Source organism: Mobula birostris, chromosome 11 (genome assembly GCF_030028105.1).
Source record: "Mobula birostris isolate sMobBir1 chromosome 11, sMobBir1.hap1, whole genome shotgun sequence".
Taxonomy (NCBI): Eukaryota; Metazoa; Chordata; class Chondrichthyes; order Myliobatiformes; family Myliobatidae; genus Mobula; species Mobula birostris.
In genome coordinates this window covers 56452780-56479419 of record NC_092380.1, presented here as the reverse complement: position 1 = coordinate 56479419, position 26640 = coordinate 56452780, and the positions used below count along the sequence as shown (strand labels likewise).

General features: G+C 42.8%; 1 protein-coding gene across 3 annotated transcripts in view; it reads left to right on the top strand.

Annotated features, from left to right (window-relative positions):
• Positions 1-26640, top strand: part of cracr2b (calcium release activated channel regulator 2B) — a 168763-nt gene that overhangs the window by 18102 nt on the left and 124021 nt on the right. Inside the window, exon 2 of one of the 3 annotated variants that reach the window (XM_072272261.1) lies at positions 6302-6398. The exons of the other annotated variants lie outside the window; for them this stretch is intronic. The gene's annotated coding sequence lies outside the window, so the exon portion shown is untranslated. The remainder of the gene's footprint in view (positions 1-6301; positions 6399-26640) is intronic. 3 annotated transcript variants of the gene reach the window in all.

Here is a 26640-nt window from a genome sequence, read left to right as displayed (position 1 = left end):
AAGAACCTGATGGCAAATAGGAAGCAACTATTGTTGAGCCTTGATGTGTGGGTCTTCAGGCTCCTGTATCTCCTGCCTGGTGGCAGCAATGAGAAGAGGGCACAGTCCGATGTCTGGATTGTTGGTGATGGATGTTGCCTTCCTGAGAAATCACTTCTTGAAGATGCAGTATGGAGGAAATAACACGCTGTGTCTCAGCCATTGTTTTTTAATTGAGATCATGGCGAGGAGCATGGGAAATTAGTATCCAAGATTGATATCATTTGAATTTCAAATTGCTGCTTGTGGGAACGCTGTTCCCAAATTCATTATTGAACACTTTTCACTGGAGGACTCTGGAAGAAGATGGCGCCAGTGAACATGCGACCAAGGGCAACATCCTCCAGATGGTTCACGAAACTACTTCTCTCACTTCTTTTACATCTTCTTTTTCTTTCAAATGTGGTTCTGCTACTATTGAAGCCTCGACCTACATTTTGGTGGTGTACTTCTGGGTTGAGTTCAGTGATCCGCTGTGTCCGAGGGTGTTTGTTGAGGTTTCCGGTGAAGTGTGGGGCCTGAAGGCCACGAAGCCTGGAGATGGTGTGTGAGCCTATGATCGAGTCTATATCTCACCAATTCATGTTGAGGAAGATTGAAATCATTGAGGTGTGAGTGGAAGCCAAGCAGGTGTTCATCGGTCTCTCCCTTTAATTTGCTGCTCCCAGAGGAAAGACTCTGCAGTCAAATGGTCTCTCTCTGTTTCCCTGTCTCTCTGTCTGTCTGTCTGTCTGTCTGTCTGTCTGTCTCTCTCTCTCTCTGTGTGTCTCTCTCTCTGTCTGTCTCTCTCTGTCTCTCTTTCTGTCTGTCTCTCTGTCTATCTCAGTCTCTGTCTGTCTCTCTTTCCCTCTCTCTGTTTCTCTCTCTTTGTCTCTCTGTCTGTCTGTCTGTTTGTCTGTCTGTCTGTCTCTGTGTCTGTGTGTCTCTCTTTGTGTCTGTCTCTCTTTCTCTGTCTATCTCTCTCTGTCTCCCTCTTTCTCTCTCTCTGTCTGACTCTGTCTCTGTCTCTCTCTTTCTCTTTCTCTCTCTCTCTCTAAGCTGCTGAAGGATTGTTTCAGAGTCCTGGGTCTGGGCAGGATTTAATCAGCACAGTTTGTGGATTTGACTCGATACTACACATTATGATGTGTTTCTGGTTTCTAGTTGCTCCTTTTTTTTGTTGGGATTTTGGGTTACTTTGATTGGATGGTGGGTAGATAATGAATGACGCAGCTGGATTCAAATGATCTGAGCTGAACTGAATATGCCTGGACTCTTTCGATTTTGTGTTTTATATTCTGTGTTGCTTTTGTTTTTTTGCCATTTGTGTTATTTTTGTTTGCTTGTTGGGAGTGGGGGTGGGGGGAAGGATTTGATGTTTTTCTTTGAGTGGGTTCCAGGTTTTTCTTTTCTTCATGGCTGTCTGGCAGAGGATGAATCTCAGAGATGTATACTGCACACAGACTTTGACAACAAATGTACTTTGAACCTTCTTATAAACTTGTTCATGTCATATTTATATAAAAACATCCTTCCATGTTTTCTTTAGGCGACTAGACATTGAGAAGTACATGTAATTAGTAAGTATGCTACCTGAACAGAAAAGTTTAATTATCACTAGCAATAGGAACGATAGGGGCTGATGTAATTGCCTGTTGGCAGGTCTCATTTACATGATGGTTAATGACCATTTTCAGCTGGTGAAGGGAGGGAGTGATCATAGCTTTACAGGGAAATGAAAATGCAATAAAACATTCAGCAATCTTGTTCACAGATTTAAAGGCAAGATACAGTGCCTATAACAAGTATTCACCCTTCTTGGAAGTCTTCATATTTTATTGTTTTACAGCATTGAATGATAGTGGATTTAATTTGTTTTTTTTGTCACTGATCAACAGAAAAAAACTCCTTCATGTCAAAGTGAAAACAGATCTTTACAAGTGATCTAAATTAATTACAAATATAAAACACAATATAATTGATTGCATAAGTATTCACCCCACCCCCCCACCAAGTAGGTATTTAGTAGATGCAGCTTTGGCAGCAATTACAGCCTTGAGTCTCTGTAACTTGGTCTCTATCAGCTTTGCACATCTGGACACTACAATTTTTCCCCATTCTTCTTTACAAAACTGCTCAAGCTCTATCAGATTGCATGGGAATCGTGAATGAACAGCCCTTTTCAAGTCCAGCCGCAAATTCTCAATTGGATTGAGGGCTGGACTCTGACTTGACCACTCCAGGACATTAAATTTGTTGTTTTTAAGCCTTTCCTGTGTAGCTTTGGCTTTATGCTTGGGGTTATAGTCTTGATGGGGAAAAAAAAATCTTTTCCCAAGTCGCAGTTCCCTTGCAGGTTTTCCCCCAGGAGTTCCCTGTATTTTGCTGCATTCATTGTATCCTCTACCTTCACAAGACTTCCAGGGGCTGCTGCAGTGAAGCATCCCCACCACAATGCGGCCACCACCATGCTTCATGGCAGGGATGGTGTGTTTTTGACTATGTGCATTGTTTGGCTTATGCTAAACATAGTGTCTAGTTTGATGGCCACAAAGCTCAATTTTGATTTCATCAGACCATAGAACCTTCTTCCAGCTGACTTTATAATTTCCCATATGCTTTCTTGCAAATTCTAGCTGAGATTTCATGTGAGCTTTTTTCTACAGTGGCTTTCTCTTTGCCGCTCTCTCATAAAGCTGCAACTGGTGAAGCAACCGGACAACAGTTGTACGTGCAGTCTCTCCCATCTGAGCCAGTAAAGATTGTAACTCCTTGAGAGCTTTCATAGGTCTCTAGGTGACCTCCCTCACTAGTCGTTTTCTTGCACGATCACTCAGTTTTTGAGGACAGCCTGCTCTAGGCAGATATACAACTGTGCTATATTCTTTCCATTTCTGATGATTGACTTAACTGTACTCTAAGGGATATTCAGCGACTTGGAAATTTTCTTGTACCCATCTCCTGACTTGTGCTTTTCAATAACCTTTTCATGGAGTTACGTGGAGTGTTCTTTTGTCTTCATGGTATAGTTTTTGCCAGGATACTGACCCACCAGCAGTTGGCCCTTCCATATACAGGTGTATTTTAACTACAATCAATTGAAACACCTTGACTGCACATGGTGATCTCTATTTAACTAATTATGTGACCTCTAAAACCAATTGGCTGCACCAGTAATGATTTGGTGTGTCGTATTAAAGGGGGTGAATACTGATGCATTTTGTGTTTTATATTTGTAATTAACTTAGACCACTTTGTAGAGATCTGTTTTCACTTTAACACAAAAGAGTCTTTTTCTGTTGGTCATAATGAAAACAAGCCAAATTAAATTCACCGTGATTCAATGTTGTAAAACATGAAAACTTCCAAGGAGGGTGAATACTTTTTATAGGCACTGTATAGCATGCTGGAATCCCAAAATATAAAGGAGATAAGGAAGCATTTCTGAAAAGAGAAGCAAGAGTTATCACTTTAGGTTTGTGAACTTTCTTAAAATGCATTAGTTTAATTATATTGAAAGTACATCCCTTTGGAGGATCTCGGCACTGTCCGAATAAAGCAGCATCCCCATAGGCAAAGGGAAGGTCAATGTTTTGGGTCAAGACCTTTCATCAAGAATGGGAGTGTAGTGGGAAGATAGTCTATAGAAATGACGGGGGGGGGGTGTGGAAGACTAAGGAAGGAGAATAAAATAAACAGACAAGTGGAGCCAGGTGGGGAAGGGGAGTGATAGAAATAGGGTCTGGTAGGTGATGGGTGGATCCAAATAAGAGGCGGATGCTGGGCAGATGAAACTGGGTAAATTGCTATAGGAAAATTGGTGAGAACTAAGAAATTCACAGTTAAAAATCACTCAATCATTCACTGCCACTCCTTCCACACCCCTCTATCACATGATTCTATACGTCAATCCTCTAAAAGACTGCATTTACCTCTGATATTACTTCAATTTGTCCTTGAAATCTATTTGTAATTAATTCTGGCAGAGAAACTTGTTGAAGTTTCCAAAGATTATCATCTGACCCAGTGACAAGGCACAATGTGTAGTGAGGTCATCCCATAATGGTGCATTTACATAGATATTCTTGAATAAGTAGGAGTTAACTGCAAACAAACAGAAACAGCTCCGTAACCAAAAAACTTTTGTGCATCTTGCATATTCAGTCATAAGAATATTTTCCAACCAAATTTTATAGTGAGAAAGGCAGAGGGGGAAGAGTGATTTGCCTGTATTGGATTCAGTTGAACATTACCAGGGTAAAGAGTTCATTTTCCTAGCTCACTGCCAGGAAAATCTGTGTACACACATTTACTGATGCATCTGGACACATCTTCAGTGATGTTCCTGGAATCATCGGGTGTTTCGGGTCTTTCAACATCATACAACCTCCTCCAGGTGACCCAGCCAGGGCTGATCAGACCCCAGCTTGTGTCCAGATGGCTAGCTACTTATGACTTCATGGCTCCCCTCTTTTGAGCCACAGCCATCTTGAGGCCCTCTCTGCCGCATCGGTGGTACTGCGGATGGCTCTCCTCTTCCTCTCTCCCTCAATGCCCAAAATGCTGAAGGCTCTAGCTAAGGAACGGGCTGCGAATCCCCTACACCCAACCTCCACTGGGAGACACCTCGCTCTCCATCCAGCCTGCTGACAGTTGCTGACCAGTCCTGCGTACTTGGAGAGCTTCCTTTCAAAGGCCTCTTCCAAGCTATCTTCCCATGGGACTGTCAGCTCCAGCAGCACCACTTGCTTAGTCGACTCAGACACTAGGACAATGTCTGGTCGCAGGGTGGTGGCTGCGATATGGTTGGGGAACTTCAGCTGCCCTTCGAGGTCCACCAACAGCTGCCAGTCCCTTGCAGAGGTCAGAATGCCTGCAGAAGTTCAATAGTAAATGTTATTGAAAACAGTCCTTCGAATGATTTCATTTCATCTTTCCACAATATTGACATGATCATCACTATATTCATAAACATTTTCAGCTGCCTGTGCATAACAAAAATCTAACACCCCACACCACTTCAACTCCTTCCCTCTCTCTTTCCAACAGCTTAACACATTTTCACTTGTTCTAAAAGACCATTTAGGGAAAAATGGAAAAAATCTGCAGTATTTTAAGAATATTCACCAGGAAATAGTTTGAATAATGAGTGTTCTATCATTCCAATAGTTAACCTTCTAAACAGCTCCTGATGTTCAGCTATTGTTTGACTAGCACATTGATTTGGGAATGGTGAGCCCAGCACCCAGGACCCAGTTGTTCACAGGATTGCACATGCTCACCTGCTCTTTATGTACTTAGAGTCAGGCTACTGGTAGTACCAAAGATCACACGTCATTGAAGTTTGCTCAACAAATATTTTTCTTTAGGGCTGAAGTTCAAATGAACAATGATAAAAGGCCACCTCCCAAATGATTAACAAACAGAAGACTAGCAAGAGACTGGTTATATAACTACCCTTCATTTTTTTCATCCAAATTATGATATAGCACATCTACAAAATATGCACAGGCTAATGAGGGATAGAGATTAAATCTCTGAGGCCCTCTGTTGGTTGGGATCGAACATGGATAATGTGTCCTAGCTGTCTACATGAAATGCAAGCCAATACACAAAGCCGGGGCAGAACATTATGGAGAGGAAGTTGTTGCTCGTGCAGCAGGCTCCCCGGCTCCATGATAAATCTGAAGGAATGGATCCAAAGTGTTGAACTGACTTAGGGACAAATTAGGTATATCCACCTACAACACAACTCTAAAAGTTTGTTTCCCACTATGGAACGTTAGATAGCTCTGAGGCTATCCTTGCTAGAGTTTAGAGGAATGAGGGGCATCTCATTGAAATGTACTGATATAAAAAGTCCTAGACAGAGTGTATGTGGAGTGTATGCTTCCATTAGTGGGAGGGTCTTGGACCAGAGGGCACATTCTCAGTATGGACGGACATCTGTTTAGAATAGAAATGAGGAAGAGTTTCTTTGCTCAGAGGATGGTGAATCTGTTAAATTCATTGTCACGGGTGGCTATGGAGGCCAGGTTACTGGGAATATTTAAAGCAGAGTTTGAAAGGTTCCTGAATGGTAAGGGTGTCAAAGGTTACAGGAAGAAGGCAGGAGAGTGGGATTCAGAAGGAAATAAATCATACATTATCGAATAGCGGAGCAGACTTGATGAGCCAAATGGTTTAATTCTGCTCCTGTGTCTTATGGTCTTAACTTGAATAAACCAGTTGTTCTGATACATTACCTCTCATGAAATCTAATGAAGAAATTTCCTTAATTTAGTATAACAGGTTCATCAACTTATACTCAATCAAGTGTCCTGTTTTTGGCAAAATAACCTGCTGATGAATTGCGGTGAATTCCTATTTCCTTGGAGGTTGTGAGTATTTTAATTTTTAATAAGCCTCATTTAAATTAGTCCTCATAAGTGCTAGGAAAACAAATTTGGCACCAACAATCTGTCTCTTCAAGGTGAGAGTGCTGACTCTGCACCGAGGTTACCCTTTGTGACTCAGTTTATATTTAGTCTAGCTAGTTTCTTCTACCACTTTTTGAAATATCACATTGATTGCAAGTAAATCTGGCCATTAATACAACTCTGCCCATTAGATCAGTGCATAATGTCCAAACATTCACACTATTCTTAAACAGGGCTAAAGCTTTGCCTTCAAACAACACCTTCCATGATCTCACATCATATCAAAGCAGTTTACAGCCAATAGGGAACTTTGAAGTTTATTCTTTGAGACAGTATAAAACAGACAATTTGTACTCAGCAGCAAGGCAAGGACAATGAAACATCACAGTGGATATTCCTCAGCAATCGCTTTTAGAAGCTGCATTCAGAATGGGTAAGATCGAATCAGCCCCATGTACCCACTCTTCCTTCTCTCCAATATATCCATTCCTTCTCTCCCAATCTGTAACAGGCTTTGATTTGTCTGTACCAATAAAACTGATATTAGATGACTTGAAAGCCACTAGGAATGGCTCTACTCAATTTTAAAAGTGAAGTTTTGAGGGACTGGGTTTCAACGAAGTATACCAAAAGAAAATGGCATGTAAATGGGTGCTCAAACCCAGCCAAGCAGTAAAGGACTAATAGAATACAGAACAAATCCTTCAGCCCACAATCTCTGTGCCAACCATGATGCCAACTTAAACTCTACATCTGCCTGCACAGAGTCCATATATCCCCATTCCCTGCTGTTTGTGCCAGTCTAGTGCCCCTTAGATAATGGAAAGGAAAGGAAGGACGAAGGTCTGTTCAGATACATTGTGGATTGTGCCAAGTCCATGGAAGAAGTTGGAAAGCCAGTGAGAAGGGTTCAAATGTGGCACAGAGATGACGAGCAGAGAGTTCAAAGTTGATACATTTTAAAGGCCTTTTGAGAGAAAATGAATATTGGAAATGGAGTTGTGGCTAAGATAAAATAATTAATGTCATTTTTTGGGGAGATGTGTGTCAAGGCACTTCCTCCTTCAAGGCAGTCCTGAAGAAGTGTCTTGGCCCAAAATGTCAACTGTACGTTCATTTCCATAGATGCTGCCTGACCTGACCAGCAACTTGTGTGTGTGTGCGTTACTTCCTTCAAAGAACTGGGCAAATACAGTACCTACTGGAAAGGAATTCATTCTGAGGCAACAGTTACATATTACCAAGTTACAGCAGGGCGTTAGTCTTGCCTCAGTTACTGACTGAGTTATTTTCTAGGGAAACATATCATCTGTGTGTACACAACCTCCTCCAGGAAGGAACAACACAGAGAAATAATTTATTACTGCACTCACTAGCTGGCACCATTAGAGTAACTCACTTGCTATTGAGTCAGAAGGTTGTGGGTACAATTCCATTCTAGAGGCTTTAAACAAAACCTGATGACACCAGTGCATTAGAGAGTGCCCGCTGCACTGGCGAGGCCACCCCGCTCTGCTGTGCTGCCAGGGGTGCCTTCTGATGGAACAGTAAACCAAGGCCTTCATTAATTCTTTCAAGCAAAAGATCCATGTCACTACTTTTAAATGAGTCAACAGTGGTGTTGTATGTCCTTCAGGTTTATCACTTTCCTAGCTTCACTGAGAACAGATAATCACATCATTCTTTGTGAGAGTCAGCTTTGAACCGATTCTCTGCTGCACCTTCTACTGTGTCACGTTGACTACACTTCAGAAATGTTCCATTGCCTGTGAAGCTCTTAAGAACATTTAAAAAGTTACGTGAGAGCTGCTTTATCAACACCGGTTTATTTAATCACTTGAGGGACAAATGAATCCTTAAAATGATGAGTATTGGGAGAGAAAAAGAAACTTCACCTCGATGACTCATTGTTAATACGTGCTTTGAAATTATTCGGCACTTTCAAAAGCATGGTAACTCTCTCCTGAGAAGCTAGCATTCCCTGCTTGATGTCTCGCAAATTTTTACGGCGGTATCATGGAAGGCCTTCTGACTGGCAGCACCACTGCCTGGTATGGGGTGGGGGGTGGGGGCTCCTGCACGGGATTGAAATAAGCTGCAGAGAGTTGTAAATGTAGTCAGCTCCATCGTGGGCAGTGGTCTCTGTAGTACGCAGGAGATATTCAAAAAGGCGGCATCTGTCATTAAGGACTCCCATCACCCAGGGTGTGCCCCGTTCTCGTTGTTACCATCAGGAGTCAGAAGGCACACACTCAATAATTCAGGAACAGCTTTTTCCCCTCTGCCATCTGATTTCTGAATGGACATTGAACCCATAAACACTAGATCACTACTTTTTTATTTGTATTTTTGCACTACTAATTTAACTATTTAATATATATATTAAATAAATATTTAATAAATTTAATAAATATATATGTTTTCTGTAATTTACATTTTTTCCTATTCTTATGTATTGTATTGTGCTGCTGCTACAAAGACGACAAATTTCACAACATCTGCCGGTGATATGAAATCTGCTTCTGGATTCTGAATTTTCCATCCCAAGCCCCTTTTTAATTCTTAAATATCATCAGCTGGGCAGCAGCAAACAGGTAACCCATCACTGAGGAAATTGAAAAATTGGAGGAGGAGAAGATGGCAGCACGACACAGCTTGCGCAGCCACTCCGGTGAATGATATCTGTAATCTGTCAAGTAGGGTGCCGTGCACAATCCTGATTTGATGGAGATAGATGTGAGAGAACTGAGGAACATCTGGAGAAACTTCTGAAATGCTTTTTCGCTGCTGCTGTTACTGTGTGATCCAGAATCTCCGGAGGAATCCTCAGCTTCGCTTGTTGCTCGGTGGTCAGGACGGGACTGAAGCGCTCGGCAGAGATGGTGCTCGATGCTCGGTATCGAAGGGCTGGTCGGAGGCTCGAAGTTTTTGGACGGACTCAGAGTCGGCTGTGGTCGGGTGCTTCCAATGCATCGACAGTTGTTGGTGCCTGGTGGTTTATGGCAGAGAGAGTTTCTCCCTTCTGCTGCCTGCTATCGGGGGCTATCAGCAGTCAATCGGAACTTTGAGACTTTTTTTTACCATTCCCATGGCCTGCTCTTTATCAAATTATGATATTGCTTTGCACTGCTGTACCCATATGTTATAATTATGTGGTCTTGTCAGTGTTAGTCTTTAGTTTGTCTTGTTTTTTTTTTGTGATATCACTCTGGAGGAACATTGTATAATTTCTTAATGCATGCATGCATTTCTATATGACAATAAACGAGGACTGAGTGTCCTCATAATCTAATCTAATCTAATTGACAGACAAGCCCAAGCCTAAATCTTAAAAGAGCAACTTCAAACTTTAAGCAAATGGGTCAACAATGGTGCTTAATATACTAATTATATCCAGTCTAGAAATGTTTCACTCCATGTCTGCAGATAATGCCCAATTCTTCTGGCTGTTGAATGAATAGCCATCATTTCTGCCAGTCTGTTGGTGAGAGTACATCATTCAAGACATGTTGAGGAAGTTGCAGATGCGGGACAAATCTATATCAACTTGATCAAGCGTCTATAAAAAAAAAATAAGGGGTTCTGACTTTTTTGAATACCTTCTGGCTGGAGAAGCACTTTTGAATTTTTAAGCAAGTTGTTTCCTTGCATCCAAATAATTTCAATGACTTCATATGCTTTATTTCTCCAAGTACAGCTTATCTGAACTGATTGCAGGTAAATGCACACTCCACCATCTCAAAAACAAAACTGTTTGTTCCTGGAACTGCAGTGTAATCATCACATGGTACAACATGATCATAGTAATTAAAACTCATGTTAAAAAAACACCTTGATAGAACTAAATTGCCGCAGATGGTGGAATTCTGAAATAAAAGTAGAGAATGCATGACAAACTCAGCAAATCAGGCAGCATTAATGGGGAGAGCAAATGAGTTGGTGACCAAATTGATGACTTTTCTAGTGAATCAATCATTACTCTAAAACATAAGATCAATTTGCCATTCCAATGCCACCTGATATGATGAGAATATTCCATTTTAAAACCACCTGACAGATTGATCACCTGAGTCCATAATAATCAGAGAAAACTGGTAAATATCTGCTTTTAGCACACCGACTGCGATATATATGTTTTAACATGCATTGAGAAGCAATTGTATTTAAGCAGCACACGCAAAACGAAGGAGGAACTCCGTAGGTCACGCAGTAACTATGGAGAGGTATAAACAGTCGATGATTTGGGCCGAAACTCTTCATCAGGACTGCAGAGTAAGGAGGAAGAAGTCAGAATAAGACTGCGATGAAAGGGAACAATAGGTGAAACTAGGTGGGTGGGGGAGAGAATTGACTTAAAGAAGGATCATGGCCCAAAACATCGACTATTTTCCTTCCCATAGATGCTGCCTAACCATTTGGGTTCCTCTTGCATTTTAAGCCGGTTGCTCTGGATTTCCAGTATCTGCAGAATCTCTTATGTTTATAATCAGCTTTAAGACTCTGCAAGGTATATAACATTGCACCTTTGTAATTTTTAGTGAAGGTTAAAGAACTTTTATTCTATACACAAAACAAGGAAGCAAGTGTATAAAACATGAAACATGGGAGATATTCTCTGTCAGGCAGTACCCGTGATGAAAGAAACTGTTAACACCTTGTATCTGAACAGTAAGATCTGATGAAATGTCATTGATCTGAAGGGTTTACTCTGGTTCTCTTCCCACTGAGGCTGTCTGCCATGCTCTGCATTTCCAGTTAATTTGTGTTTCCAACATCAGTTTTTGAATATTATTGGCACAGTTAAGGTTTTTAATGATTCATTATTTTGAATATGAATCTGGGCAAAGTTCTATTGATGGATGGGAGGTGTGGGGAAATTGTACTTGCGAACTGCTATTGTTTGGGGATGAACTGAAGGAGGCATTTCATTCTATAATGTAGTATCCCTAAGTCGCTGGTTATGCCCATACACAACAGAACCATTACAATTAATTCAGTCTCCTATCATTATTGAACCAAGATGGAAAATATATACTTATTTTTAAATAAAAGGTTTTGCATTGTGTGTGTTTTGGCAAAGAATCTAATGTAACAACTGAGGTTAGTGAAGTTAATCAGAACTGGAATGGTGGAAAAGATATATTCTCGTATTTAAAATTAGAATAGCTACATGTAGCACTTTTAAAAAGTCACCTAGGTTTCAGTTACTGTTTGTATAATTACTATTTCTGCCTTTTTTTCAAATCTAAATCCAAACTCTGCTTTATTTAGAGTTCATGTGGAACTTGCTGTGTGTACTCTTTTAAACTTCTTTTGTAACACTGTTATAATTCTATGTTTTCATTTTCCAAATTTATAATTAACCCGTTGAAATAAATTATAGCTCTAAATTCCAGTAATCACTTAATAGAGTTCTTAATACTTAACAAGCCTGTATATGGACACAGAATTATTTTTATTCTGTATTGAGTTCCTTGATTTCTTTATGCCAATAAACTATTGGTTGAAAACAGCCCAGAAGAGAAACAAGCACAGTATCATCTAATATTGCTTCTATTTGTAATGTTGCATTAGTGGAGAATTTTGCAGGGAATCACCCTGCAGGAGGCATTCCAAAGTACAGAACAGATTACTGTGTCAGACTGAGAGAGGGCAGATTGAATAAACATTCATTTGCCCGTTTTGATAGATTATTGTCTCTTTCACTTGCTTGAGTGTTTGGAGGATTGCTGGTTCTTCAAATAACCTTGTGTTTTTTGTAAATGAAAGGACTTGCGGACATATCCACTGTATTATTTTGCCTACTCCTGTACAGGACAGTCTGCTTCTCCTAGGAAGAAGATGGAGACTCTCTTGGAATATCTTTCCACAAAAAGTGTGATTTCCTGGTGGCCACCCATTCCGAGTCTCCTTCCCATTCCCACTCTGACAGGCCAGCCTGTGCTCTCCTCTACTGCCAGGATGAGGCCACACTCAGATTGGAGGAGCAACACTTTATATTCTGTCCAGTAGACTCCAACCTAATGGCATGAACATCAATTTCTCGAATTCTGGTATTTACCCCACCCCCACTTCACCATTCCCCATTCTTGTTTCCCTCTTACTCTTCTTACTTGCCCATCACTTCCCTCTGGTGCTTCTCCCCTTCCCTTTCTTCCATGGTCTTCTGTCCTCTCCTGTTGGATGCCCCTTCCTCCTCTTTTACCAATCAACTTCCCAGCTCTTTACTTCACCCCTCCCCCTCTCCCGGTTTCACCTATCTCCTGCCACCTTGTACTTCTTCCTCCCCTCCCCTCACCACCTTGTTCTAACCTCCCCTTCTGTTCCAATCCTGATGAAGGGTCTCAGCCTGAAGCGTCGACTGTTTACTCTTTTCCATAGATGCAGCCTGACCTGCTGAGTTCCTCCAGCATTTTGTGTGTGTTGCTTTGGATTTCCAGCATCTGCATATTTTCTCGTGTTTATGATTCTTTCTTCACTACACTCGGAGAGCAGTTGGACTCATCTTACAATAATATCACAGTTTGGGAAGTTAAACTTCCCGCCCCCTCCAGATGAACCGGACCTGGTGGACGTTAGAAGGGCCTTCCTGAAGATAAATCCAAGGAAGGCGACGGGCCCAGATGGCGTCCCGGGATGGGTTCTCCGGGCCTGTGCAAGCGAGCTAGCTGGAGTGTTTGCTGACATCTTCAACTGCTCCTTGCTTCAGTCTAAGATCCCCTCGTGTTTTAAGAAGGCAACGATAATCCCGGTGCCGAAGAAGAGCAAGGTGGCATGCCTGAATGACTATCAACCTGTGGCTCTGACATCAATCGCTATGAAGTGCTTCGAGCGATTGGTCATGGCACACATCAACCACAGCCTACCGGTCAACCTCGACGCTTTGCAATTCGCCTATCGGAGCAAAAGGTCAACGGCAGATGCCATCTCTCTGGCCCTACATTCCTCCTTAGAACACCTGGAGAATAAAGAAGCATATGTAAGGCTCCTTTTCATTGACTTAAAGGCATCCGTTAGTCTTGCGAGACCATGGATCTGCGCCTGGAAAGTCTTCACTCTCCAGGGCTCAGGCCTGGGCAAGGCTGTATGGAAGACTAGCAGCTGCCCATTCTGCAAGTCTCCCCTCTCCACGACACCAATGTTGTCCAAGGGAAGGGCATTAGGACCCATACAGCTCGGCATCATTGACTACAGCTCTGCTTTTAATACCATTATTCCAAATAAGCTGATTCCTAAGCTCCAGAACCTGGGCCTTAGCATTCAGATCTGCAGCTGGATCTTCAACCTCCTCACAGACAGGATCCAAGCTGTAAAAATAGGGGACAAGCTCTCCTCTACAATCACTCTGAGCACCGGTGTCCCACAAGGCTGTGTATTCAGCCCCCTGCTGTACTCACTGTACACCCATGATTGTGTAGCCAAGTTTCCATCAAACTCAATATATAAGTTTGCTGATGACACAACAATTGTAGGCTATATCTCGGGTAATGATGAGTTTGAGTACAGAGAGGAAATTAAGAACCTGGTGGCATTGTGCGAAGACAATAACCTATCCTTCAACGTCAGCAAGATGAAGGAATTGGTTGTTGACTTCAGAAGGAGTAGCAGACCATACGACCCAATTTACATCAATGGTGCAAAAGCGGAACAAGTCAAAAGCTTTAAGTTCCTTGGGGTCAATATCACAAATGACCTGACTTGGTCCAACCAAGCAAAGTCCACTGCCAAGAAGGCCCACCAGCGCCTTTTCTTCCTGAGAAAGCTAAAGAAATTTGGCCTGTCCCCTAAAACCCTCACTAATTTTTATAGATGCACCGTAGAAAGCATTCTTCTAGGGTGCATCACAACCTGGTATGGAAGTTGTCCTGTCCAAGACCGGAAGAAGCTGCAGAAGATCGTGAACACAGCCCAGCACATCACACAAACCAATCTTCCATCCTTGGACTCACTTTACACCGCACGCTGTCGGAGCAGTGCTGCCTGGATAATCAAGGACACGACCCACCCAGCCAACACACTTTTCGTCCCTCTTCCCTCCGGGAGAAGGCTCAGGAGCTTGAAGACTCATACGGCCAGATTTGGGAACAGCTTCTTTCCAACTGTGATAAGACTGCTGAACGGATCCTGACCCGGATCTGGGCCGTACCCTCCAAATATCCGGCCCTGCCTCTCGGTTTTTTTGCACTACCTTACTTTCCCTTTCCTATTTTCTATTTATGATTTATAATTTAAATTTTTACTATTTACTATTGATTTGTACTCCAGGGTGCGCGAAGTGCAGAATTAAATATCGCTGTGATGATTGTATGCTCAGTATCAAGTGTTTGGCGACAGTAAAGTACAGTGAGGTAAAGGAAAGTAAATATTGATAGGATGTATACAGTAAGTGATAAGATGCTGAAGTATGCTGATAAATCGCGGGAACTTGTGGTTCATATTTCCTGATAGAAGTATATAAAATTGAAGAGCATAGATAGGGTAGATGGTCAAAGTTCTCCCAGGGTAGAAATATCAAATATTAGAGGGCATTGCTTTAAGGGTGAAAGGGGAAGTTTAAAGGAAATTTATGTGACAAGCTTTTTTACACAGCGTGTGCCTTAATTTTCCTCTCTGTGCTGTTCACCAACTGGTTCATATACTCCGTGGCCACTTTATTAGGTACCTCCTGAGGCTAATAAAGTGGCCGCTGAGTGTATATTCTTGGTCTTCTGCTGCTGTAGCCCGTCCACTTTAGGGTTTGATGCGTTGTGCATTCAGAGATGCTCTTCTGCACACCTCTGTTGTAACACGTGGTTATTTGAGTTACTGCTGCCTTCCTGTCAGCTTGAACCAGTCAGGCCATTCTCCTCTGATCTCTCTCATTTCCACCCACAGAACTGCCCCTTACTGGTTGTTGGTTTTTTTTGTTTTTGCACCATTCTCTGTAAACTCTAGAGAGTGTTGTGTGTGAAAATCCCAGGACACCAGCAGTTTCTGAGATGCTCAAACCACTCCATCTGACACCATCAATTACTCCATGGTTAAACTCACTTGGATCACATTTCTTCCCCATTCTGATGTTTTGTCTGAACGACAACTGAACCTTTGTTATCTTAGAGATACAGCATGGAATTGGCTCTTCTGGCCCTTCTGGCACTGCTCAGCAACCCCTGATAACCCTAATCTAATCTCAGGACAATTTACAATGATGGATTAACCTACCTTGTACGTCTTTGGACTGTGCAAGGAAATCCGATGATCCAGAGAAAACGCACACGGGGAGGACGTACAGAAACTCCTTACGGAGGATGGCGGGGTTCAATACCTCAAGCTGAAATAGCTTCACGTTAACTACTACACTACCATGGTACCCCTTGACCATGTCTGCGTTGAGCTGCTGCCACATAATTGGCTGATTCGATATTTGTATTAATGAACAGGTATACCTAATAAAGTGGCCCTGAGTGTATCTGTTGGACTTCCCACCAACTGTAAGTAAATTACAAAATCTCTTGATGGTCAGAAAGTTCCAGGAAATTAACTATTTTCAAACAACCTCAACATGATAAATTAACACAAATTCTTACCACTAATTGCATTAAAATTTGCCTTCAAATGACTGTTCTATGATTCTCAATCTCTTTTAGAGAAGGCGTTAAGCTGAGTAATATTGGTGGCTATATTTTAAACTGTATGTATGCAAGGTTAGGAAACATGTGGCCTTACTTATGAATTATGCCTGTGCCATTTATTGATTGCTGAAATGGCGGACTGGCCTGCAGAAGCTGTTCAGCAGCTAACTTATTGACTCCTTTTACAGTCTGGAATTGAAGGAAAGATGTTAGAGCTGTGTGCAATATAGCTACAATCATCACTACATGCTTGAAAGCTAACAGAAGCTAAAACAGAAGATTGAAGATCTGAAGACCTTAAAGGAGTGAAGGACAGAAATTTATGGATATTCAGAATTATTTCTGCAGCTATTTTGGATCTGCCACCTTCTCTTTTGTCATCAGAGTAGTGAGAAACTACTTTTCCCTATTTCAGCCCGTTAGTACTCAGTCTGACTAATCTTGCAACAGCCAGACTAAATGTAAAGTAAACCCCCCTACTTGAAATGCATTCCACATTCTAGCTGATTTAGTCTTTTATCATTCCTTCCACCAACAGTCCAGTATTCATTGCTGATAAATAAAATCACCAGCTAGGGCACTTATTCTTCCTAGAATTAGGCATTAGAAACTTAACTTCAATTGAACAATAAAGTCACAGATAAAGTTCCACAGACAAAATGCGGAAGTAACATGTCAGGTCAGGCAGCATCTGTGGAAATTAATAGATGGTCAATGTTTTGGGCCAAGTCACTTTTTCACATAAAGTTCAAAGTAAATCTATTATTGAAGTTCATATATGTTACCATAGACAACCCTGAGATTTGTTTTCTTGCGGGCAATCACAGTAACTACGAGAAACACAAAAGAATCAATGAAAGGCCACACCCAACGGGATGGACAAACAACCAAAACAAAAACAACAAGCTGCAAATACAAAAAAAGAGAAAAAAAGAAATAATAATAATAAATTAAATAAGCAATAAATATTGAGAACATGAGATGAAGAGTCATTGAAAGTGAGTCCATAGGTTGAGGGACATTTCAGTGATGGGGCAAGTGAAGTTACCCTGACCCCCTTGTTCAAGAGCCTGCTGGTGAAAGAGTAATAACTGCTCCTGAACCTGGTGATCTGAGTCCTGATGCTCCTCTACCACCTTCCTGCTGGCAGCAGTGAGAAGAGAGCATGGCCTGGATGGTGGGGGTCTTTGATGATAGATGCTGCTTTCCTGTGACAGCGCTCCGTGCAGATATGCCCAATGGTGGGGAGGCCTTTACCTGTGACAGACTGGGTCTTATCCACTATTTTTTCGTACTGGATTTATCTGGGTGATGCCAAGAATTTAAAGTATTAGATATCTAGGGTTATTTTCAACATTGCTAGATCACAGCACAGAGCTATTTGGCTGTTGAGTTTGTATTAGATCTATGTAAGAGTGACTTGGTTAGTTCAACCCTCCTACTCTCCTTTACGCTGTAGGTGTTTTCCTTCAAATGCTTATTGGGCTTGCTTCCAAAAACTACTGCTCAACCTGCTTCCAATAATATCCTTGGCAGTTTATTGCACTTCCTAACCAGTGGCTGCACAAAAAAAATCTTCATGTCGCTTTAGGCTGTCACGCCTATCATCCTCATTCCATGTCCGTAGCACTGACTCCTCTGCCACTGGGGACATTTTCTCTCTCTTTACTCTGTGTACAGCTTTAAATATTTTACTAACTCTCTCAGATCTTCTCACAGCACACTCTAAGGAAAACAACTGTTTTTTCCCATTCATTCTCACAACTAAAACCCTTGTACCTTGAAGCATTTCAAACTCTCTTCAAAGCTTTCACACCGTTCGTGAAGTGTGGTGCCCAGCACTAAAATAAGCTTCATGAAGGAAGTGAAAAAGAACTCAAGGGTAACAGCAAAAGACATACAGAAATCTCTAGAACATGCTAAAGTCTCTGTTCATGTGTCCACGATAAGAAAAACACTGAACAAGAATGATGTTCGTGGAAGGACACTAAGGAGGAAATCACTGCTCTCCAAAATAAAACCATTGCTCCATGTTTCAAGTTTGAAAAAGAACATCTGGATGTTCCACAGTGCTTCTGGGACAATGCTCTGTGGACAGATGAGACAAAAGTTGAACTTTTTGTAGTATTAATTGACTGCAGAGACAATGAAGGCAGTTTTGATTTGTGAGGTGCCGGAGAGAGTTCCTGGTGAACTGATGAGTTGATGAATGAAGTGTAGGAGCATGCTAAGTGAAGGCTCAGCTTCCTTCCATCCCCAGCTAGAATATAGGTCCGTATGCAAAGTGAGAAAGGAGTACCTCCAGTCACCCTTATCCCACCATCTAAAACCATATGAAACTGTAGCCTTGGGTGTGCATCTGCATGTTCATTTCATAAAATTTAATGACTCAAATGCATGTCTCTCCAAAAGCTAATTGAAGAGGTGTGCTGCAAAAAGAACAAGCTGCTGGAGAACCTCTGTGGGCCAGGCAACATCTAGAGGCGGAAGATGGCCGCCATTTTGAGTTGTGACCCTGTATCAGGACTGTGCTTGATCGTAATTCCAGCCATCCTGATTTTAAGGCAGAAGTTTGCTACATGGAATGAGAGGATTGTACTATCAAGAGAGACTAATCAAGCTGGGTTTGAAATCTTTGGAGTTTAGGAGAATTATAAGTGGCCTTAGGAAAACATATAGTTTAAGATCGAAGCAGACCTGAGAGGATAGGTGTCAAAATGTTTTCACTAGTGGGTGAGTCTCAAACAAGGGAAAATTTATTGATTTATTTATTGAGATACAGCATGGGGCAGGCCCTTCCGACCTACAAGCCACGTCACCCAGCATCCCCCGATTTAATCCCAGCCTAATTGCAGGACAATTTACAATGGTTAACTAACCTACTAACTGGTGCGTCTTTGGAATGTGGGAGGAAACTGGAACACCTGGAGGAAACCCACATGGTCACTGGGAAAACATAGAAACTCCTTACGGGCAGTGGTGGGAATTGAACCCATGTTGCATGTGATGTAAAGATAAGAGGCTGGTCATTTAAAAATCTGTACATGGATTCCTTCTTGCGGAAAGTAGTGAATCCAGAAAATTATAGACTCTAGATTGTTATAAATATTTAAAGTGAAGACTGGTATATTTGTGAAAGTGGGGGGATCGTGGACTGGAGAGGTTCCTCCTAGAGGGAGGAGTCAAGGCCTGGGGTAGACTAGCCATGATTATATTGAATGGCAGGGCAGGCATGAGGAGGCTGCTGGCCTATTTCTAATCCAGTTTTGTTTTGTTGCTGTATTTGTATGCATCTGGCATCACATAAGATTTGTCTCAAGAAGGCAGCTACCTCAATTGCAGCACAACAGACTGCAACCGCTTCAAAGGTCTCGATAACTCAGTATGATCGAGCAGCCAAAATGCCAGTTGTAGCTTCCCTCATTAATGCAGAAGTGTAGTGATATTGTATCGGCTTCAGGAGATTAAATTTTGCACAGCAAAGGTCATGGTGTTACAAATTAGCAGGAAGAACAAGGAGAGCAATTATAAGCCAGGGGCCACAATTTGAAAAGAAGTTTTAGAAGGATCCAAGAATATATCTGCACCGATGATTGTAAGTGGCAAGGCAGGTTTAAAAAAACACTCCAGATCCAGAAGGTAATTGGTTCCTGCCAGTCAAATACTCATAATATAAATATAAAGAGCTGTAGATCACCTTACAGGGGTAGACACTCTATATTACCAGAAATGTATGTTGCACTCAGGACCACAGAATATCTGAGCTCTCCTGTTGTTCCACTTGTGACTGGAGAGAGTGCCAGATTGGACATTTCATTTTCGGCCACAGAGTAGCTACCTACTCCCCTAGTTTGAGGAGCTGGTGGGCCACGACACATCCTTTCTTCTGTTCTCTCCCATTCATCAAACTGTGCAGCAGACAGCAGTGACTAAAGCATGTATGCTGAAGCACAATTGTAATCCTTCAAGGCAGCTGAAGTGTGGCTTGAGCCTTTGTGTCCTTTCACACTCCTATCCTGCCTATGCTCTGCTGGAGCTCTATCCCGCACATCGGAGGAGTCTGAATAAGATGCTTCTATCAAAAATATTCCTTGGATATTTTTCCTCATTATGTCTTTCCTAAACGTTTGAGAGACAATAGTGGGCATAATCACAGCCTAATTAATTGGCCTGGAGGAGTTCACTGGAACGGATGGCCTTGTATCTCAGTTTGAAGGCACTACATCTCAAGGCTCCATTAGAGCCAACCAGTTGGCATCCAAACCTCCTCTGCCCGTGTCTAAACTGAAATTGTTCATCCAGGATCTGTATTAGCTCACGATTTAGCAAAGCCATCATTTTAAAATTCTTAAAAGCTGCTGGTGAATGCAGCAGGCCAGGCAGCATCTCTAGGAAGAGGTACAGTTGACGTTTCAGGCCGAGACCCTTCATCAGGACTAACTGAAGGAAGAGCTAGTAAGAGATTTGAAAGTGAGAGGGGGAGGGGGAGATCCAAAATGATAGAAGAAGACAGGACGGGGAGGGATGGAGCCAAGAGCTAGACAGGTGATTGGCAAAAGGGATACGAGAGGATCATGGGACAGGAGGTCTAGGGAGAAAGAAAAGGGGGAGGGGGGAAAAAAGCCCAGAGGATGAGCAAGGGGTATAGTCAGAGGGACAGAGAGAGAAAAAGGAGAGAGAGAAAAAGAATGTGAGTATATAAATAAATAACGGATGGGGTACGAGGGGGAGGTGGGGCATGCTAGACATGCCCTTACACTTCCTCCCTCACCACCATTCAGGGCCCCAGACAGTCCCTCCAGGTGAGGCGACACTTCACCTGTGAGTTGGCTGGGGTGATATACTGCATCTGGTGCTCCCGATGTGGCTTTCTATATATTAGCGAGACCCGACGCAGACTGGGAGATCGTTTTGCTGAACACCTACGCTCTGTCCGCTAGAGAAAGCAGGATCTCCCAGTGGCCACACATTTTAATTCCACATCCCACTCCCATTCTGACATGTCTATCCACGGCCTCCTGTACTGTAAAGACGAAGCCCCACTCAGGTTGGAAGAACAACACCTTATATTCCGTCTGGGTAGCCTCCAACCTGATGGCATGAACACAGACTTCTCAAACTTCCGCTATGCCCCATCTCCTCCTTGTACCCCATCCATTATTTATTTATATACACACATTCTTTTGGATCTCCCCCTCCCCCTCCCACTTTCAAATCTCTTACTAGCTCTTCTTTCAGTTAGTCCTGACGAAGTGACTGTACGTAGAAACATAGAAAATAGGTGCAGGATTAGGCCATTCGGCCCTTCGAGCCTGCACCGCCATTCAGTATGATCATGGCTGATCATCCAACTCAGAACCCTGTACCTGCCTTCTCTCCATACCCCCGATCCCTTTAGCCACAAGGGACTGACGTTAGGCTATCCGGTCTATAATTCCCCGGTTTCTCTCTCCCTCCTTTTTTAAAAAGCAGGGTTACATTAGCCACACTCCAATCGTCAGGAACTAGTCCAGAATCTAAGGAGTTTTGAAAAATTGTCACTAATGCATCCACTATTTCTTGGACTACTTCCTTAAGCACTCTGGAATGCAGACCATCTGGCCCTGGGGATTTATCTGCCTTTAGTCCCTTCAATTTACCTAACACCACTTCCCTACTAGTATGTATTTTCCTCAGTTCCTCCATCTCACTAGACCCTCTGTCCCATACTATTTCTAGAAGATTATTTATGTCCTCCTTAGTGAAGACAGAACTGAAGTAGTTATTCAATTGGTCTGCCATGTCCTTGCTCCCCATGATCAATTCACCTGTTTCTGACTGTAAGGGACCTACATTTGTCTTAACCAATCTTTTTCTTTTCACATATCTATAAAAGCTTTTACAGTCAGTTTTTATGTTCTCTGCCAGTTTTCTCTCATAATCTTTTTCCCCTTTCCTAATTAAGCCCTTTGTCCTCCTCTGCTGGACTCTGAATTTCTCCCAGTCCTCAGGTGAGCCGCTTTTTCTGGCTAATTTGTATGTTTCTTCTTTGGAATTGATACTATCCCTAATTTCCCTTGTCAGCCACGGGTTCACTACCTTCCCTGGTTTATTCTTTTGCCAAACTGGGATGAACAATTGTTGTAGTTCATCCATGCGATCTTTAAATGCTTGCCATTGCATATCCACCATCAACCCTTTAAATATCATTTACCAGTCTATCTTAGCTAATTCACGTCTCATACCTTCAAAGTTACCCTTCTTTAAGTTCAGAACCCTTGTTTCTGAATTAACTATGTCACTCTCCATCTTAATGAAGAATTCCACCATATTATGGTCACTCTTACCCAAGGGGCCTCTCACGACAAGGTTGCTAATTAACCCATCCTCATTGCTCAATACCTAGTGCAGAATAGCCTGCTCTCTAGTTGGTTCCTCCACATGTTGGTTCAAAAAACCATCCTGCATACATTCCAAGAAATCCTCTTCCTCAGCACCTTTACTGATTTGGTTCACCCAATCTATATGTAGATTGAAGTCACCCATTATAACTACAGTTCCTTTACTGCACGCATTTCTAATTTCCTGTTTAATGCCATCCCCAACCTCACTACTACTGTTAGGCGGCCTATACACAACTTCCACCAGCGTTTTCTGCCCCTTAGTGTTATGCAGCTCTACCCATATCGATTCCACATCCTCCCGGCTAATGTCTTTCCTTTCTATTTTGTTAATCTCCTCTCCAACCAGCAATGCTACCCCACCTTCTTTTCTTTCATGTCTATCCCTCCTGAATATTGAATATCCCTGAACGCTGAGCTCCCATCCTTGGTCACGCTGGAGCCATGTCTCTGTGATCCCAACTATATCATATTCATTAATAGCAATCTGCACTTTTAATTCATCCACCTTGTTACGAATGCTCCTTGCATTGACACACAAAGCCTTCAGGCTTGCTTTTACAACACTGTTAGCCCTTATACAATTATGTTGAAAAGTGGCCCTTTTTGATTTTTGCCCTGGATTTACCAGCCTGCCACTTTTACTTTTCACCTTACTACTTTTTGCTTCTACCCTCATTTTGCACTCCTCTATCTCTCTGCTCTTGTTCCCATCCCCCCGCCACATTAGTTTAAATCCTCCTGAACAACAGTAGCAAACGCTCCCCCTAGGACATTGGTTCCAGTCCAGCCCAGGTGCAGACCGTCCTGTTTGTACCGGTCCCACCTCCTCCAGAACTGGTTCCAATGCCTCAGAAATTTGAATCCCTCCCCCTTGCACCATTTTTCAAGCCACGTATTCATCTGATATATCCTCCTCTTTCTACTCTGACTCGCACGTGCCACTGGTAGTAATCCAGAGATTATTACCTTTGTGGTCCTACTTTTTAGTTTATCTCCTAACTCCCTAAATCCACCTTGTAGGACCTCATCCCATTTTTTTCCTATATCGTTGGTACCTGTGTGCACCACGACCACTGGCTGTTCACCCTCCCATTCCAGAATGTCCTGCAGCCGCTCAGAGACATCCTTGACCCTTGCACCAAGGAGGCAACATACCCTCCTGGAGTCTCGTTTGCGGCCGCAAAAACGCCTATCTATTCCCCTTACAATTGAATCCCCTACCACTATAGCTCTCCCACTCCTTTTCCTTCCCTCCTGTGCTGCAGAGTCACCCATGGTGCCATGAACTCGGCTGCTGCTGCCTTCCCCTGATGAGACATCTCCCCCAACAGTATCCAAAACAATTTATCTGTTTAGGAGGGAGATGACCTCAGGGGACTCCTGCACTACCTGCCTACTGCTATGCTGTTTAGTGGCCACCCATTCCCTTTCTGCCTGTGTAGTCTTTACCTGCGGTGTGGCCAACTCACTGACCGTACTATTCACGACTTTCTCAGCATCGCGGATGCTCCAGTATGAATCCAGTCGCAGCTCCAGCTGCTCAATGCGGTTTGCCAGAAGCTGCAGCTGGACACATTTCCTGCACACATAGTCGTCAGAGACACTGGAAGTATCCCTGATTTCCCACATGCTGCAGGATGAACAAACCACGGGGCCGATCTCAGCTGTCATGACCTAACCAATACGCTACAGCCTCACCGCCTTCCTTACTTCAAATAAAATACCGCTGCAGACCATTCTCCTTTTAAAGGAACTTACCCGGCCTTACCTCACTTGGAGTGAAGTACCTCTTCCTAGAGATGCTGCCTGGCCTGCTGCATTCACCAGCAACTTTTATGTGTGTTGCTTGAAATTCCAGCATCTGCAGATTTCCTCGTGTTTGCGGTTTTAAAATTCTTTACCCTTTTTAATCATTCTGCATTACTCTAATTCTGGCCTTTTGATCATCTCCAAATTTGATAGCTCCAATGTCAACAGGAGATAAAGACCAGAGTTCCCTTCCTAAACCTCTTCTCTTTAGAAGTTCGTTATTTTTATCTAAACTCCGGTCTCCCTGACCCAGTAGGCCCCTCAACTGGCACTATTTTATTAATAGAAACTTGTAACATTGGGTTGAGCTTAAAGCTACTGTATAATTACCAGATTTTGTTAAAGATTAACTTTGTTAAGAATTTCTGAAACGCCCGTTTGCTGCTGTCATTACTGTGTGGTCGTGAATCTTCCGGAGGGTAGGCCTCAAAATCCCCAGCCTTGCCTGCTTTTGGCGCCTGAGAAGGAGGTCGAATCGTTTGGACAGAGATGGCGCTCAGTACTCGGTGTCGGAGAGCTGATCAGAGCTCAAAGTTTTTGGGTGACTCAGAGTCGGATTGTGGTCGGCATTGCAGGGAGAGTTTTTCTTCCTTCTCCCGTCTGCGTAAGATGTGGGACATTTGAGAAACTTTGAACTTTACTGTGCTCATGGACTTCTTCATCAAATTATGGTGGAATTCTGAGGTAGTATTCATGGACCATTTAGAAATCTGAGAGCGGAGGGCAAGAAGCCATTCCTGAATTGTTGAGCGCCAGTCTTTAGGTTCCTGTGTCACCTCCATGATGGTAGTTATGAGAAAAGGGCATGTCCTGAAAGCTGATGGTCTTGAGGCCCCGCTTCTTCAAGATGTCTTCGATAGTGGGGAGGGTTATGTCTGTGACAGAGTTGGCTGACAATACAAACCTCTGTAGCCACTCTTGATCTTGCATACCAGGTGGTGATGCAGCCAGCCAGGATGCCCTTGACTGTTCATCTGTAGAAATTTGCTAAAGTCTTTATTGACTTACCAAATCTTTTCAAACCCCTAATGGAATATACTTTACTTTACTTTACTTTATACTTTATTGTCACCAAACGATTGCTACTAGAACGTACAATCATCACAGCGATATTTGATTCTGCGCTTCCCGCTCCCTGGATTACAAATCGATAGTAAATATTAAAAATTTAAATTATAAATCACAAATAGAAAATAGAAAAATGGTAAGTAAGGTAGTGCAAAAAAACCGAGAGGCAGGTCCGGATATTTGGAGTGTACGGCCCAGATCCGGGTCAGGATCCGTTCAGCAGTTTTATCAGAGTTGGAAAGAAGCTGTTCCCAAATCTGGCCATGCGAATCTTCAAGCTCCTGAGCCTTCTCCCGGAGGGAGGAGGGACGAAAAGTGTGTTGGCTGGGTGGGTCGTGTCCTTGATTATCTTGACAGCACTGCTCCGACAGCGTGCAGTGTAAAGTGAGTCCACGGACGGAAGATTGGTTTGTGTGATGTGCTGGGCTGTGTTCACGATCTCCTGCAGTTTCTTCTGGTCTTGGACAGGACAACTTCCATACCAGGTTGTGATGCACCCTAGAAGAATGCTTTCTACAGTGCATCTATAAAAATTAGTGAGGGTTTTAGGGGACAGGCCAAATTTCTTTAGTTTTTGGACATTTGGACCCAACATGAACATAATGATACGCTACAAGTGAAAACAACACACTGACTCGAGCAGGGTCGGGTTGATGGTGCGCAGTTGCCCAGGCCGTCCATATGTAGTAACCGTGCGGCGGGAGAGGCCAAACGTGCGGATTAACAGGGCCTTGAGTGCCTCGTACCTGTCTGTTGCCGGGGGCTGACGCAGAAAGTTGATAACGCGGCCCGCTGTCTCCTGGTCGAGGGCGCCCACCACGTAGTAATACCTGGTGGCGTCTGAGACAACTTGCCTGACCTGGAACTGGGCCTCCGCTTGCTCAAACCAGACCAGGGGATGGGTGGTCCAGAAGGTTGGCAGTTTAAGGGAAACTGCATTCTGCAGAGCCGAGTCATTCATGTTAGGTCCAAATTATAGCTGCTGATGTGCCTTGTGCCCCATTTTAGGAATCAATCTGATAAATTCTTGTTGCACTTGTTTGGGTCAGGAGACTCGACCTACTGTATAATTGATAATGTAAGACAGAGCTTGCAGGGATTCTGTATAATTTAATAAAATATCTTTCATCATGTATTCAACTCCTTTAGTTATAAATAGGCAACATACGGTTTGCCATTCTAACTCCTTGCTGCCTTTCTGTGATTCATGTTCAAGGACACCTATGGCCCTTTACACCATTTGAATAAAAACTGTTGCTTTTTTTTCTCTACCAAGTGGCTGACTTCACATTAGTTCACATCACATTTCTTCTGTAATATTCTTTTCTGTTC